Source organism: Teleopsis dalmanni, chromosome 1 (genome assembly GCF_002237135.1).
Source record: "Teleopsis dalmanni isolate 2A chromosome 1, ASM223713v2, whole genome shotgun sequence".
Taxonomy (NCBI): domain Eukaryota; kingdom Metazoa; phylum Arthropoda; class Insecta; order Diptera; family Diopsidae; genus Teleopsis; species Teleopsis dalmanni.
The window spans coordinates 147145709-147160980 of NC_051846.1; positions in this window are offsets into that span (position 1 = coordinate 147145709).

The following is a 15272-nucleotide window of genomic DNA, read 5'->3' on the forward strand; positions in this document are numbered from 1 at the left end:
TTACTTGGGGCAGCAATTACAAAATTTTAATTTGATTGCAAAGAAACTACACAGAATAAGGAAAATATAATGTCAGCATTCCACAAAATAAAAACACTGGAACATTTGTTGAACTTCTGCAATTCTAATTTCAGTTCGCATGACTAGCCCAACTATGTCAACTGCAATGACAAATCCTCCAAAGCGTCCGCAGAGTTAACTAATGCAGATTTGAAATCATCTAAACAAGCACCGGAAACATGTTAAGGCTCACACTCATTCGCATGCACTTTTACAAGTGCATACATATGCGAACAGGACGACGAATGCGAATGCACGCACATTTAAATTTCAAAATAAAGGATAAAATTTTTTTCGCCTTCACTGTTTTAAGCCTGTGCAGGACACGAATGGCTAAAATTGGCAACCACAGATCCGTGTTTTTTTTTATTGCTCACAACGTTATCTGATATTTTTTCTAGTGTCAAAGTCCATTGTCAACATTTTCTGTTTCGCAAATGCACTCATGCAGTATTCAGTAGTAACGTAGCGCGCTTAGGAGTGGATTTGATAAAGGATGTTAGTCAATGAATTCGGAACAATTTAAAGAAATTTATTAGTTATATTTAAGCTTTATATTGTAATTTTGAAATTTAAGTTCTCGATACTCTCAATGTCAAAACAATATGTTTTATATATTTATTAATATTTAAATCCAAATAAATAACATCTATGATATATCAATTGTTCTATAAAATATAAAATAATATATTTATCTGTGTTTCCACTACTTATTTACTAAGTGTAACTTACTAAGTAAATTTCATTAACCATACCAAAGGCTTCCGTGCTTTTTAATAGTATATTTCCACTGCTTTCGTTAGACTAGTTAACTAACTTACTTGAGGTTGCTAAGTAAATTTCATTAGTATTTATTAAAGTCAATGTTTTTTTAATTGAATATGCAATAATTTATAAAATATACAAACATACCTATATAAATGATTTAATATATCAATTACATATTTAATTTTTTGTGTGATATATTATTGAGTAAAACTTTTCTAAACAAATAGAAGCTGACTTAGAACTTCCTGACACATAAAAGCTTTTACAGGTGCAGTAAGTAACTTATGTCAATGGAAACGACAAAATCTTAAAGTTACTTTAAGAACGTAAAATATTTTTAAGTAACTTATTAAGTAAGCAGTGGCAACATGGTAAAGATTATTAAATGTCTTTCATTGTTATTACGTCTTTGCTGTGTCATATTGTGATATGAGATTAAGTTTTTATGTCATTTTGAATTGAACAAAAAGCTATATGATTCTATTATGATTCCAAAGGGAAAGGCCAGAGGTCAAGGCACCTCGAAGACGACCAAATGGTTGCTTAGTATACGTTAATTAATTCAAAGTTCCAGATCTGCAGGTATTCCTTTTGCATGTAATCCTAAAATAAGCAGTTGTTTTTTAAAGTTAAAGTGAATCTCAATCAATTGTAATTGTCATCAGTGCATTAGGAATTCAATAGGTAAATTTTCCATTGCTTGAACTTTGTTATTCATGGTTGAAATGCTGTTTTATGCAATTCAATTGCAAAATGAATTAATTTCGTTTCGCAATGTTAGGTTTTTCTTCGAGGATTTTGTTTTCGTTGAAAAATTAAGCTTAAGAAACTTTTAGTTGCTTTCAACGCGCAACTAATTTACTAATTTGCAATGTAGATTGCTTAAACTCTTACTGCGATCGACTTTGTTTAAAGTTGCAGCCACTTTCGTTGCACTTCCAGTTGCTTACCAGGATTTGGATTCGTTAGTTGCAAAGTTAATTCTTGCATAAATAAAATTATATATTCCGCCATACACAAAAGAAACTGTATGCATATGCCTCTCATAAAGTTTTCTTATGAGTGCATGAAGTGTGTAGAAGTTTGCAATTGAATATGAAATTAAAACTTTTGTTTTATTTAATGAATTAAATAAAGTTTATGCAAGTGATTTTTATTCCTCCTTCACTGCTCTCGTGCGCAAACTGAACTGAAGTATTTGTAATTACGCTTATATTAAACTTTACAGTTACACTTTGTCAAAATTGATTAAAATTATGAACAGAAATTCATATTTCAAAACTTTTAAATAAATTTAGAATGCATTTCATTGTTATGCGAGTGAATTAATTGTATATGGAAAAGGATAGTTCCGCATATATATCATCAGCTTTTAATTTGATTTTGGGCATATGTAACAAGATAAGTCAAATACTTAAACACAATTTTGGGCTTATTTGGATGTTTGAAGAATCAACAAATATCTCATTTCTCGTATATAATTTCAATAGCAGTATTGTGCCTCGAACTGTGGAAGGAGCCTTCCTTATCAGTAATACACTGTGCAGACTATTATGCAAAACTCGTTGGAAGTATTTGATAATATCACACATTATGCCATAAATTATGAACTTAGTGTTAATGGAACCACATATAAAATATAATATAAAATTGAAAAATTCAAATAATTATAGTATTACGAATGATTATGAATGATAGTACGCTAACGCTTTAGGTAAATGTTTTGACTAATGTTCTTGATTTGCTGAATATCCAATGCACATAGAAGCGTGCTACTGAGGTTTGATAAGCTTAAGTGTACTGCTAGTGTATAGCAGTTGTCAAAATCTCTGAACTGCATTCCAGCACTTCGCTGGAACCCTCAGGGGTCTTAATGTCCAGGGGCTCTAACCCAAACCTGGAGCAGAATCATTGACGCTGAGGTTAACACCGCAAACTATTCCTGAAATGAAAGTTGTTATGATGTTTCCAATAGAGTAAGATTTAGATCTTTTGTAAAGGCTCTATGCTTCACAAGAACATGGGAACTTGTATGTACAGTAAACAAGTATGTCGAATTGTTTCTGATTTTGATCAGAAATTGAATACTTTTCATATCAAGTTTAGTATTGTTGAAGAAATGGTATTTATAGAACTGTAAGAACCAGCCTTTCATTTATTATAGATAAGCAAACCGTTTCAAGCTTCTGATAATGCTCAAACTCAATGTAAATCACTCTGGTAGAATCTGAGATCCAAAACTGGTGAGGCGCCGTTGATATTTCTTTATATTTTATAAAGCCTCGTAGAAAGTGTTAAGGAAAGTTTGTACTTTTTTAAATTTATGGTTCAACATAATTCAATAAATTTTAGAAAATAATTTAATGAACTAAAACAATTTAATCTCCTGCATAAATTACTGACATAAGTTCATTTACAAGTAACCTGGAGCAAATTTGCAAAGAAGAGTAGAGTATTTGTCATGAATTTTCATTTACTTTATTAAACAAAGGATTATTATGATATAACTTAATTAAAATATCCAGAGGATCCAAGTAAATGTATATTGAAATACCGAAATTCCTTGTTGAAAATTGTTGGTAGTCTTACTATGTACACAGCTGCACCATCCATAAAGCACTCCACACGTTGTACCTGTTCAACATACCTATTTTAAAAGTTGAAATGCTTTATGAGTTAAAATAAAAAGGCTGTAAAAAAAATTAATTCTCCCTGCGAAAGGATTTTAATAGATGATAAAATGTTAAAAAGGATTTTGCGGGATTAAAAGGCTTAATATTTTTTTTTTCGCCATTGTGCAGAACGTACTTCGGTGTGCGCCTATTTGTGTATTTATTGTGCAGATGCAGCTGCGTGCATTTAAAAGCTTTGCATAATTAGAGTAGTAAAATAAAATATAAAATATTTCAAATAAACACAAAAGTGCAGTGCAATTGCATTTGAATGAGTTTTTTCTACAAAGTAAGGTTGCGAAAAAAGGTTAAATAATATAATCGCTGAAATTAAAAAATATTTTGTATATTGAATCCATAAAATTTGCATTCAATTATGCAAATAAAGCTAATCAAGCATGCAACCTCAAAGCATTTGTTCCTTCTTTATGCTTTTAGACCAATTATCGAAGCAAATAATTCAATTTCCGCCAAAGCATTAAAGTAAACTATAATTTTAAGCGGTTTAAGGTTTAGGGATCTGTAATTAAATGCAAGTCCCCCCATCGTGCGTCTAACCATGACGGCTATCAATAAACTACAGAGTTTGGATAGGTTGAGGGTTGCGAGATCCAAGGCAAACTTGGAGGCAATTATTCGCTTACATATATTGAAGCGCTGATTATTCGATATGCATAATAACTGGTAAGTGAAGTGGACAATATGAGTGCTGGGTAACCGCATATATCAGTGAAATGAGGAATGAGTGTTCAAAGTACGTGCTGCTGTAATTCCGTAATAATTTGCGGGTATTCGATAAATATTTACACAACACTTAAAACATTGATTAATACCTTCTTAATCCCTGTATTGAGGTTGATTTTTCATGTGTATTGAATAAAATAAACAGACAGAGCAACATAAATTGAGTTTTTGAAAGTAGAATAATATTCTTTGCATAAAATATGTTAATATTAATAACATTATTTAAAAATTTTTAAGTGTTTGCGATTACCTCAAAATAAATACATTTCTCAATAAGATACTTTTGAAGTAAAAAATTCATTTAATGAAATTATATCAGTTTTTTGATTTCTAAAGTGTGTAATGACGAAAGAAATCATGTTTTATATTAGAAACTATTGTTTTAAAAGTGAGGTGTTTTGAACAATACTGAATTACAACAACAAAATTTTTATTATATATATAAATTATCAGCATTCTTTCATTAGTAGTCCTTTGGAATTTTTTTTTGTATTTATTCGTTAATGATTTTTTTAAATTGCAAGTTCCAAAGGTTGAAATCGTGCCCTGCCAAATTTGTAGGTCAGAGTCAGTGTTAATTCTGCAACTGACACAAACCCGTATATATTTTTGTTGTTATTTACAAAGAAAATTAGTGATTATTGGTAGAAACCTGTACAGAATTTTAATGAACACAATTTTCTTATTAAATCTTCCAGTTCATAAAGATCTTATAAGTAAATCTTAATATATAGCAAAACTTGATTTCTAAAACATGAGTTAAACGAACAAATTATTTTTTAAAAACTGAATTATTATTAAAATCTTTACTTAAACAAAAACAAATTTTAGTGTCAAATTATACTTATCGTTGTTCTTTACCTCTTAGCTGATTGATAATTCTACAAACAATTTTTTTTATTCTTTTATTTAACAATAAGTTTCTATTGAATCGCTTTAAATTAAAGCCTAACATCAAGTGTTAGAATCTAAAAGACTAATATAATTACATTACAAATTATTTTATATAAACATACTATAATGAAATATATAATGATTTGTAAATTATTTCAAGGGACCTCTGAATAAGTAGCCAGGGCTTATTTACCACATATCACGGCGTATAAGTTGAATTAATCTGGGTGATCTTTAGGAAAGCAGGATAACGGGTCTATCATTCCGTTTCAGTCTAGAGGAAATTGTCATGTTAGCAAGAGGTTTAGCCACCGGATTCACAAGGTTTTTAAGATTTACAGAATATTTCTGCCTTATTCTTTCGAATTCGACTTTAACCTTCGGAAGTCTCAAATCGAAATGTATGTTTTCATTTCTAATATACCAGGGTACACCAGTTATCATTCTTACTGTTTCTGTTCCTGTTTACGGAACTACTATACTACTATATATAAGCTTTAGCTATTTTCTGTGATTTCGCATTGTCTTGCCTAAATGGTAATGGTTTTAGATTTCTTATAAATTCTTATAGCAAATAATAAGGACTTACATATGTAAGTTTTTCGTTTAAAGCGTTTACTTACATATATTTCCTTCGGTTCAAACTCCATTTCATCCCTTTGAGTAGTAACTTTTCAAAATTTCTTTTCGCAGTCAAGTAGTAATATCTAGATACTTTTGCCACATATGATCTACACAATTTAGAATATATATATATATAACTTATAGAGAAAATATACTATTGTGCATTTTTTGTTGTGTTAGTTGTGTTATAATTTTTATTATATTATATTGTAACGACACTGGGTTGACATTCAAAAATACATCGTATGCTCAGCCATCGTCTATGGTTGTAACAATAAAATTTATATTCGCTGAGACAGAGTTTTGATTGATATGAAAAAGAAACGTAGTCTTGTAATATTTTATTAAATCTAAAGACATTAAAGACATTTAAAGACTTTAAATTATAATGTCTGGCTTGTTCAGCCGATGCACGAGACATATTTTGCTTTAGCAACTGTAGGATCTCTTGTAATTTTACCTCCTTTTCTTCTGGGCTACATGTTTTATCTCCTGTTCTTGGGTGACCTTATCGTACTGGTTATTTGGCAGTCGTGGTTCCCGGCCGAAATTTAAGAATGCTGCTGAATACCCCCTTGATTCTGATATACTTGTATTTATCGCCAAAGTTATTTCCCGTAAGTACACGACCCAGTTTCTTTGGTCTCCAGTGCATTTGCTGATCAAGATTTTTACTGATGAGTGAACTGATGGTACACTGATAAGTGATTCCCATTCCGTCAGAATATTGTCGTAATGCTCGACTTGTGAATTGAGTTCTATTATCGGATATAGAAATCTTAGAGGCACCGAACCGTGCCAGAATACGTTCCCGGAATGCGTTTTGGATAGTTTTCGCTGTGGCTTTACGTAATGGTATTAGTTCTACCCAGTTTGTGAACTTGTCGACAAAAACTAATAGTGTATTGTTTCCTTGTTTAGATCTTGGTAATGGTCCCACGAAGTCTGAACATACAGTGACCCAAAGTTCTTCTATTCTGCGGGTAAGCATATAACCTGTTTGAAGTTGTTGACTTGGCTTCTGTTGCTGACAAGAGTCGTATGCTTTTACATTTTTACTGATATCTCTGAACATTTCTGGCCAGTAATATTGATTTACCACTCATTATTTTGTTCAACGTATCCCGAAGCGGCCTGCAGTAGGTTCATCATGGTTTTCTCGTAGTATTTGTTGCATTAGCCTTGTTGGAATACAAAGTTTCCATATCCTGTTGTGTGCATTTTGCCCGTAGTCTGGTAGATGACGATAGAGTTGTCCATTCTCCACCATGTAATCGAGAAACTTCTGAGGTTGACGTTGAATCTCTTCCTTCCGTTGGACTGTCCAATCTGTTTCCACAATAGTATCATTGTTCAACGTTTTCATTATTTGTATTTTATTTTCTAGTTGTCGCGACAGCACGTTGGCAACCACATTATACTTGCCTTTACGATATTGAATGTTGAAGCTATATTGTTGTAACTAGAAGGGCTGTCAATCGAATTCCGATATTTCAAGGACAGGCGATCTGTGATAACCGTGAAGTGATATCCCTCTAGGTATGGACGCATCTTCCAAATACCCCATGTTATGGGTAGGCACTCCTTCTCTGTCGGTGAATAGTTTGATTCACCTTTATTTAGACGACGACTAGCGTACGCGATCACCTTTTCTCCTTCCTCGAAATGCTGTGTCGGTATCGTGCTCAAACCATACGCACTAGCATTTGTTTGCAAACAAAAGGGTCTGTCGAAGTCAGGACATTGTAGTATTGGAGCTTCGGTTAATTGTTTCGTCAACTTTTCAAACGCCTCCTGTTGTTCTGTTTGCCACTTTCAATGTCTCCCTTTTCTGAGTAACTCCGTTAATGGATGAACTATCGTCGAGGAGTCCTTGAGAAATCGCCGGTACCATGATGTCATTCCTATGAACCGCCTTAATTCGCGTACCGTTGCCGGGGGTTGTAAATTCTCTACTGCTGAGACCTTTTCTGGGTCTGTTTGGATTCTTTTATCGCTGATCTAAAATATCGGTTTTTCTTATTTGTGACAGAATAGTGAAAAAAAAATACGAAACGGTTTTACTCGTATGCAGCTTTCTTTAATTTTAAGTTATATTCCATTATATTCCAACGGATCACATCAATATCATTCTGAATATATACTTTACGATTGACAAAATTTAGATATATATAATTATTTTTAAGAACTATTACTTAAAATCCTTTATAATAAAAGGTCCTTTATTGTGTTTACTACTTGTATCAAATTTTTTTGTTTTAGTACCATTCCTAACTACATTATGTGTTGCACCTTATAAATATATTGCCCATCATACCTTGATCTGATAGTAGATGTATTGGTACCATTACCATTACTTAAATACATTATGATCCTATGATTATCATTATGATCGTATGATTAGTTTTTGTTTGACGTCTATACAAAGAAGTCAAAAAATTTTCGTGTTGTGATTTTTGGCTAAACTTCATTCAAAAAAAACGTCGTTGTGATGTGGCCAAAGAGATGATTTCCAACGCAGAAACGCAGATTGTGACCCCACATTCATCAAACGAAACATAACTGGTGATGAGACATGGGTCTATGAATTTGACATGCCCACCAAACAATTATCGACCGAATGATGCTTCGAAAGTGAAACCGAAAAGAGAACGCCAAAGTCGGTCCAAAATCAAGGTTATGCTGACTGTTCATTGACTGTTGAACGGTCAATAAGGAGTATTATTTACGCAAAAAGAAGTCAGATTTATGGAAGGAAAACTCATGGATTTTACACCGCGATAACGCACCGGCTCACACAGCGTTGGTTGTGTCGCAGTTTTTGGCCAAAAACTCCACCAATATCATCAACCAAACACCGGACTCTCCAGATATGGCCTCGTGTGATTTTTTCCTCTTCCCCCGATTCAAATTGTCATTGCGAGGAGGCCATAAAAGAGAATTCGCTGTGTGAACTAAGGGTCATACCTTCGGCGACCTATAAAACTTGTATGGAGAATTGCATCAAGCATTGGCATGCATGTATTGCCGCAGGAGGAGAGTACTTTGAAGGCGATAGTAAAGAAAATGATTAAAAATTAAAATTTTGCGTTTTATTTTATGATCGTTCTTTTTTGATCAAATGGTATATATATGTATTATATATATATAATATTTTACAACCTGATTAAAAAAACTTTTATAATAAAACAAAAGATTAGTTTCTTTAATTTTTTTTATTATATTTTTATTATTTTTCTCATCTTTTTAAAATTTTGTAATCATTTGGAATTCCATCACTTACACAAAGATATTGTTTTGTAATATATTTCATAATTTTTTCTTAATTTTCATCAAATATTTACTTAATTTCATTTCTAAATTTCTTATAGTTTTGCTAAATTTCTTTATTGTTAAGATATTTTAAATAAATTTATTATTTTCTCATAAGTAAACATATACAGTTAACAAATTTTATTTTCATTTTAAAAGAATTCAGTTTCACATATTAGTTTCTTTCATAATTTTAACAACAATAAAATTTAATATTTGTTTTGATACAATTTAACAAAAATTTTGCTATCGATTGAATATTTCATTAATATTTGTTTTAAAATTATTTTGTAAATTATTTTTTCATTACAATTTTTGCTCGATTTTGAATATCTTAATGCAAGTACAATTTCAGTTAAATTGTTTTATTATTTATTTTATTTATTTTATTTATTTAGTTTAAGACATAGTACAATTGTTTGTTCTATTTTAATAATTGTCAGAATTTCGTATCTGTTGAAAGTTTACTTTTATTTTTGATATATTTAAGGTACTACAAGATACTAAAGTTTTTGTTGCACATCTATTTGTAAAAATAAAAATCCTCTAAAACGAGATTTTTCTTTGCTTTCATATCTTTTTGTTAAAATATTTGAATATATATTATATATATATTTTTTATTTATTTATATACAAATTTCTTAGAGTTTCATAGTTGCTTCTCTAGCATATACATCAATGTTGCACAATATACTCTAACACATACTTTTCTCAAGTTTAGTTACATATATACAAATTGGTATGGTACATGCATTTTATATAGTTGTTTATTTAAAGTCGTTTATACAGTCACATTAAGCCCAGCTTTGTGTGTAGTGTAACCTCAACTGAGCGACAAAAAACGACACGCATACGCAATGAGATACCTTTTTATCGCCAACAAATTTAATTAGTCTAAATTAGTGCAAGAACGCTAATCTTTATTAAAATTTGACACCATTTTACTTTTTTTTATTTGACTAAATTTGCTTATTATTTACAAAATTACTTAATTAATCGCAGGATTATATACGTCTTCTCTTGTTTTCGTTTTTATTTATTTTTTTTTTATTGTACTGGGGTGGGTTGACGATATTTTTTGTTTTCAGAAAGCAAAAGAAATGTATGATTCTTGGTAGGAAATAGGAAACCAGTTTTAATAAGTACGTTATTAAGGATTTAAAAGACCGTCTTAAAGTTTAAGATTCCTAGTGTTCATAACTCCTATTATTTTAAAAATCTTATTTATTTAATTTTGAAACATTGCTCTAAAAATAACTTTTAAAAATTTCGAGTTAATAAAGAGGGAAAGTAACTAAGCTTTTGTTTGCAGTTTTGGACCTAATTATTACTACTTTGATTTGGTTTATTATAAAAAGCTTAAAGGTTTCTGTTTTAAGGTACATGTTTCTACAACAGGCTATTCATATATAGTTAGGCAACTGAAAACACCTTAAACTGTCTATTTTTAAATAAAACTGCTACTTGTAGAGTTCTATTTATTTATATTATTTTTGTTTCAAGTTACGGAAGACTACTTACAATAAGAACTGTAGAAGTTAAAAAATTAATAAAGTAAAAAATAAATAAAATAGATGCTCTATTAGAAAAGTTTCAGTACACTTTTTTTTAGTTATATTATTTTTATTATTAAAAGCTTTTGTGAATGTTTAACTGAATAATGAACGCAAAGGCATCAGTATAAGATATTTAATACAATACATCAAAATATATACGAGGGGACTAACAAAAACGCAACTAGTTTATGGAGAGTCCTTTTGTATGTTTATTGTTTATTAAGTAAATAGATAATAAATAGTAAATGGATTACATTTTCTATATAAATAGCGTCTTCATAATTCGTTATCATAATACTCTGCTCTAGAGCAAAATTGAATAAATTTCGAAGCTCTGCTATTTATATATTTAAAAATAATTTAAAAAAAAATTTGAATAAAAAAACAAACAATATTTTTTAATTTCATTCACATAAGCCTTTAATAGCATAAAAATGGATTCAATATTTTTTAATAAACAAAAACTTTTTTATAGATAGATTGTTGTGCGTAGTCAATATAAAGAAAATATTTACATATTTATGTACTCTGACAGTATTTACATATTAACATAATATGTGTTTACATATTATTTAATAGTAAAATTGTATGAAATTAATTATATCACATATATTAAAAAAATTACTAAGTATTTAAAATGATTTTACGTATTTGATATAAAATTTAAATTAACTCTGAGTACCAGTTGGAATATTGGAACACTTTTTAAATATTAAATTTATTTGAAATAATTAAATTATTATGCCAAAGACATTATATTTTGTGTATATAGAAGTATGTGTCAGCTATAAGTATTTGTTTTTTTTTTTAACGATTTACTTTGAGTATCTTTCATTTGAAATAAGAGTTGTTTATACGTCAAATTAAATTATATAAAAATAAATTTCATTTTTTTATAATTTTAAATAAAAAAATATAGAAAAAAATATATATAAAATATAACAACAAAGAAAATTATAAATAAAAAATAATTTCAGTAATGAAATACTGTCAAAGATTTAATGAATTTAAAAGTTCCACTCTAATCAGTATTTCATGGATAAATGCTTTAATATAAATGGTGCTATCTTGGTGTATAACTTCAATCGAGAAGTGATTCATGGTCAAATGCGTTCACAAAAAAGTTACGCTTTGCTGGTGCATTTATTCAACCATCAATTCGCAGATAAATGGGTTAATAAAAATAGCACATTCATACAAAAAATGCAAGAAATTTTGTTAAATTTTGACTCAATATAAGGAAATTTATGAGGCATTAATACTAGGACGCACTTAAATAAAAGATACTTATTTGTGAATTACTATATTAGTAAAAATTTTCCAACCGATCCAATAGATGTTTAAACCCAAAGAACTATAAATCAAGCTTGTGAGGTTCACAAACGACTATTTTCATTGAAATTATTTATTTAAAGGATATACTCAGTAAGATCAATTTTCTTGCCGTTTTTAGTGTAACTGTACAGTTTGATTTAAAAGTTCTTGAATTATAACCTCAAGTATGTTAAGTTAAGCTAAGCTGTAAATAAAATAGATATTTATAAGGAGTTGTAACTAACTAAAAATATTTTTAAAAATATTAGTATAAAAATTAAACATTAATGTGAAAAAAAATGAATTTAAATTTTATATATATGAGATAAAAATAGTTTAATAGTGATTGCTTCCTTAAAATTATTCTTATTACTCGACAAATGTGTATATGTATCATTTATTCAGTTCATACTCAATGCATGTTATTTAAAAAGTTTGCTCTGTATTATTAATATTTTCAAATTATCACAACAAATAGTTATATTTTGAAGTAAACTGTATCTATACTGAGGAATCAATAAAGAGTAACTAGAATTAAATGAATTTCTTTCTCTTCTCGACGAAGGAAGCAAAATAAGTTTCACATAAATTCCATGTAGATTATGGGAGTTGCCACCTCTAAACATTTTTATGAGAAGTTGATCAAAGAACGATATATATACGACCAATACTCTCAACGCTTTGAAATACTTTAATGAGCATTCATTAAATTATGTCCGAGTTATGGCCAGGTATGTGGAGACTAGGGCATACTTCTAGCACGTATTGTGAGATCTTATTCCTGATGGATTAGTTACTTTCGTTTAACTGTAGTTAAATGATGAATTTGTGTCATTGCAGAATGACATATAACTGCTAAAACAGCCAATGTAAACCAGAAATTGGCAAATCAATCTTTGAGTTATTATGGTTGAGATACTTTTTATTGAGCACACAATACTGCCAAAAAAATTTGAAAAAGTAGAACTGTTTGAATTTTATTGTTTAGAAAATTTAAAGGAAACTGATGTATATTGAGTTGCATTGAATTGTTGAATTAATGAATATAAAAAAAATCAATGAAAACAATTAGATGCTTTGATAAGAAAATCTTACAGATATTTTAATAGTAAATTAAAATATAAAATATATGTTTATGTCAATTCATTATCACTGTGCTCTGATCATATATGATCTGGTAAGGTAACACCAGGTTGGTAAGGTGTTACCATCTAACAAAAATAAACACAATTGTGGCGGTATTTTTAGTGAACGTGTTTTGGTTGCAAATACCGAATATTTTTTAAATATAATGTGATCAAAACTAATTGAATTTAATAAATAGTATGAAAAATAAATAATTCTGCTCTATTGAAACAATATTTTTAATTTCATTAATCACTTCCCAGTATTCTGAACTTAGTTACGTATATATAATATATATATTTATTTGCTTGTTATAAAATTAAAATAACCGAAAACAACGAACTTTTTATAAGTCAATAGTTATATTGTTTAAAAATTTTTAAAATAACGTAGCATCATTTTAATTATTTTAAATATATTTATGTGTGTATAAAGTTTTTATAACCCTTTTTCACCATTTTATTGAAATTACAATTTTGTTCAGCAAAATCCACTGCATAAATATTTTTTTTGTTCTGAAATCTAAAAATACAATAATAATAATTTATATAATTGGTGAATGCTTAATAATACACAACTTTTTCGATTAGTTTTAAAAATATTTTGTTTTAAATAAATTTTTAAAAATTTAAAAATATTTTATTTTTAATAATTTTTAAAAATTTTAAAATATTTTACTTTAAACTCATTCTCAAAAATTTGAAATATTTTATTTAAAACTAATTTTTAAAAATTTTAAAACATTTTCTTTCAGCTAATTCTCAAGAATTTGAAAATATTTTATTTTAAACTAATTTTAAAAAATTTTCAATAATTTTTTTTTAAACAAATTTTTAAAAACTTGAAAATATTTTATTTTAAATTAATTCTTAAAAATTGAAAAATATTTTTATTTAAATTAATTTTTATATAATTCAATTAAATTTAATTTTAAATTAATTTAAAAAAAAATTAAAAATATTTATAAATAAATTAATTTTAAAAGTTGTGCATTATTTAATATTAACTAATGTAGTCTGCATAAAAATATACAAATAAAATTTGATTGTTTCAATTATCACATGAATTAAAACATTATAAATTGAATAATAATTAAAATAACAATATTAAAATAATATGTATGAATAACTATATGTAAAAGTAAAATATTTTTAGAATGTCTGTGTCTACGTACTTGATTGAGTTGTGAGTTAATAATCATAATTTAATAAATTTAATAATAATAATAATAATTATTTGTCAGTAGTACTAACTAGCTAGTATTTGAAATTTAATTTCTTCGATTTCAGTTCTAAACTATAACACGCACACAAAAACTATTATTTAAAAATTTTAATAAAAAACACACACATTTAACTACTATAATTTTAAAAAAGGTAAAATTCATCAGAATCTATCATTTTTTTAATATCTAAACTATTTTACCAATTCGTTTAGTGGTCCAATTAAATTTATTACCATTGATTTGTTTATTTTCTATATTAATTTTATCTTCAACGTTATATACTTAACATTATATATTTATTATTTTTATGAGTTCTATTTTTTTTTCTTAATTTGAATTTTATTTAGTAAAAATATACAATTACAATTAGGTAACATTTTTATAATCATTTGATTTTTTTTTACAATCAAATTATTTATTAATGATATCAATAATAATAAATCAATTTATTATTAAAATAGATAATTTCATTCGATTTAGAACATTAGTTAGGATTAGAATTTTAGTTTTACTCAAGTTGACTTTGAATCGTGGGTAATAAAAATTTTGTTTATTTCTCTAAAAAAATTGAAACGTTTTCAGATTATTTTTTATAAATCAGTTTATTTTCATTTGTTTTATGTTTACGATTTTCAAAGTTAATAGCAACAACAATAGACAACAATATTTCTTACTAATTTTTTTTTTTAAGTTCATAAATGATACCAATTTGATAATAATAAAATATATTTTATTTGATATAGAAAAATTTATTAGCAACAAATTGTAATAAAAAACTTTTTGCATTAGATTCGTTTATATTATTATTATTTTTTTCCTTCTAATTTATTTTCTAAATCAGTTTAAATTGTAAAAATTATTTAGACTTTTTATTTAGAGTTTCATATTTTCATTTAAAATTACTTAATTTAATTTTACAATGTTAAAAACATTTTTTGTATTGTTTTCCTTTGGTTTGTAAATTTTATTTATTTTAGT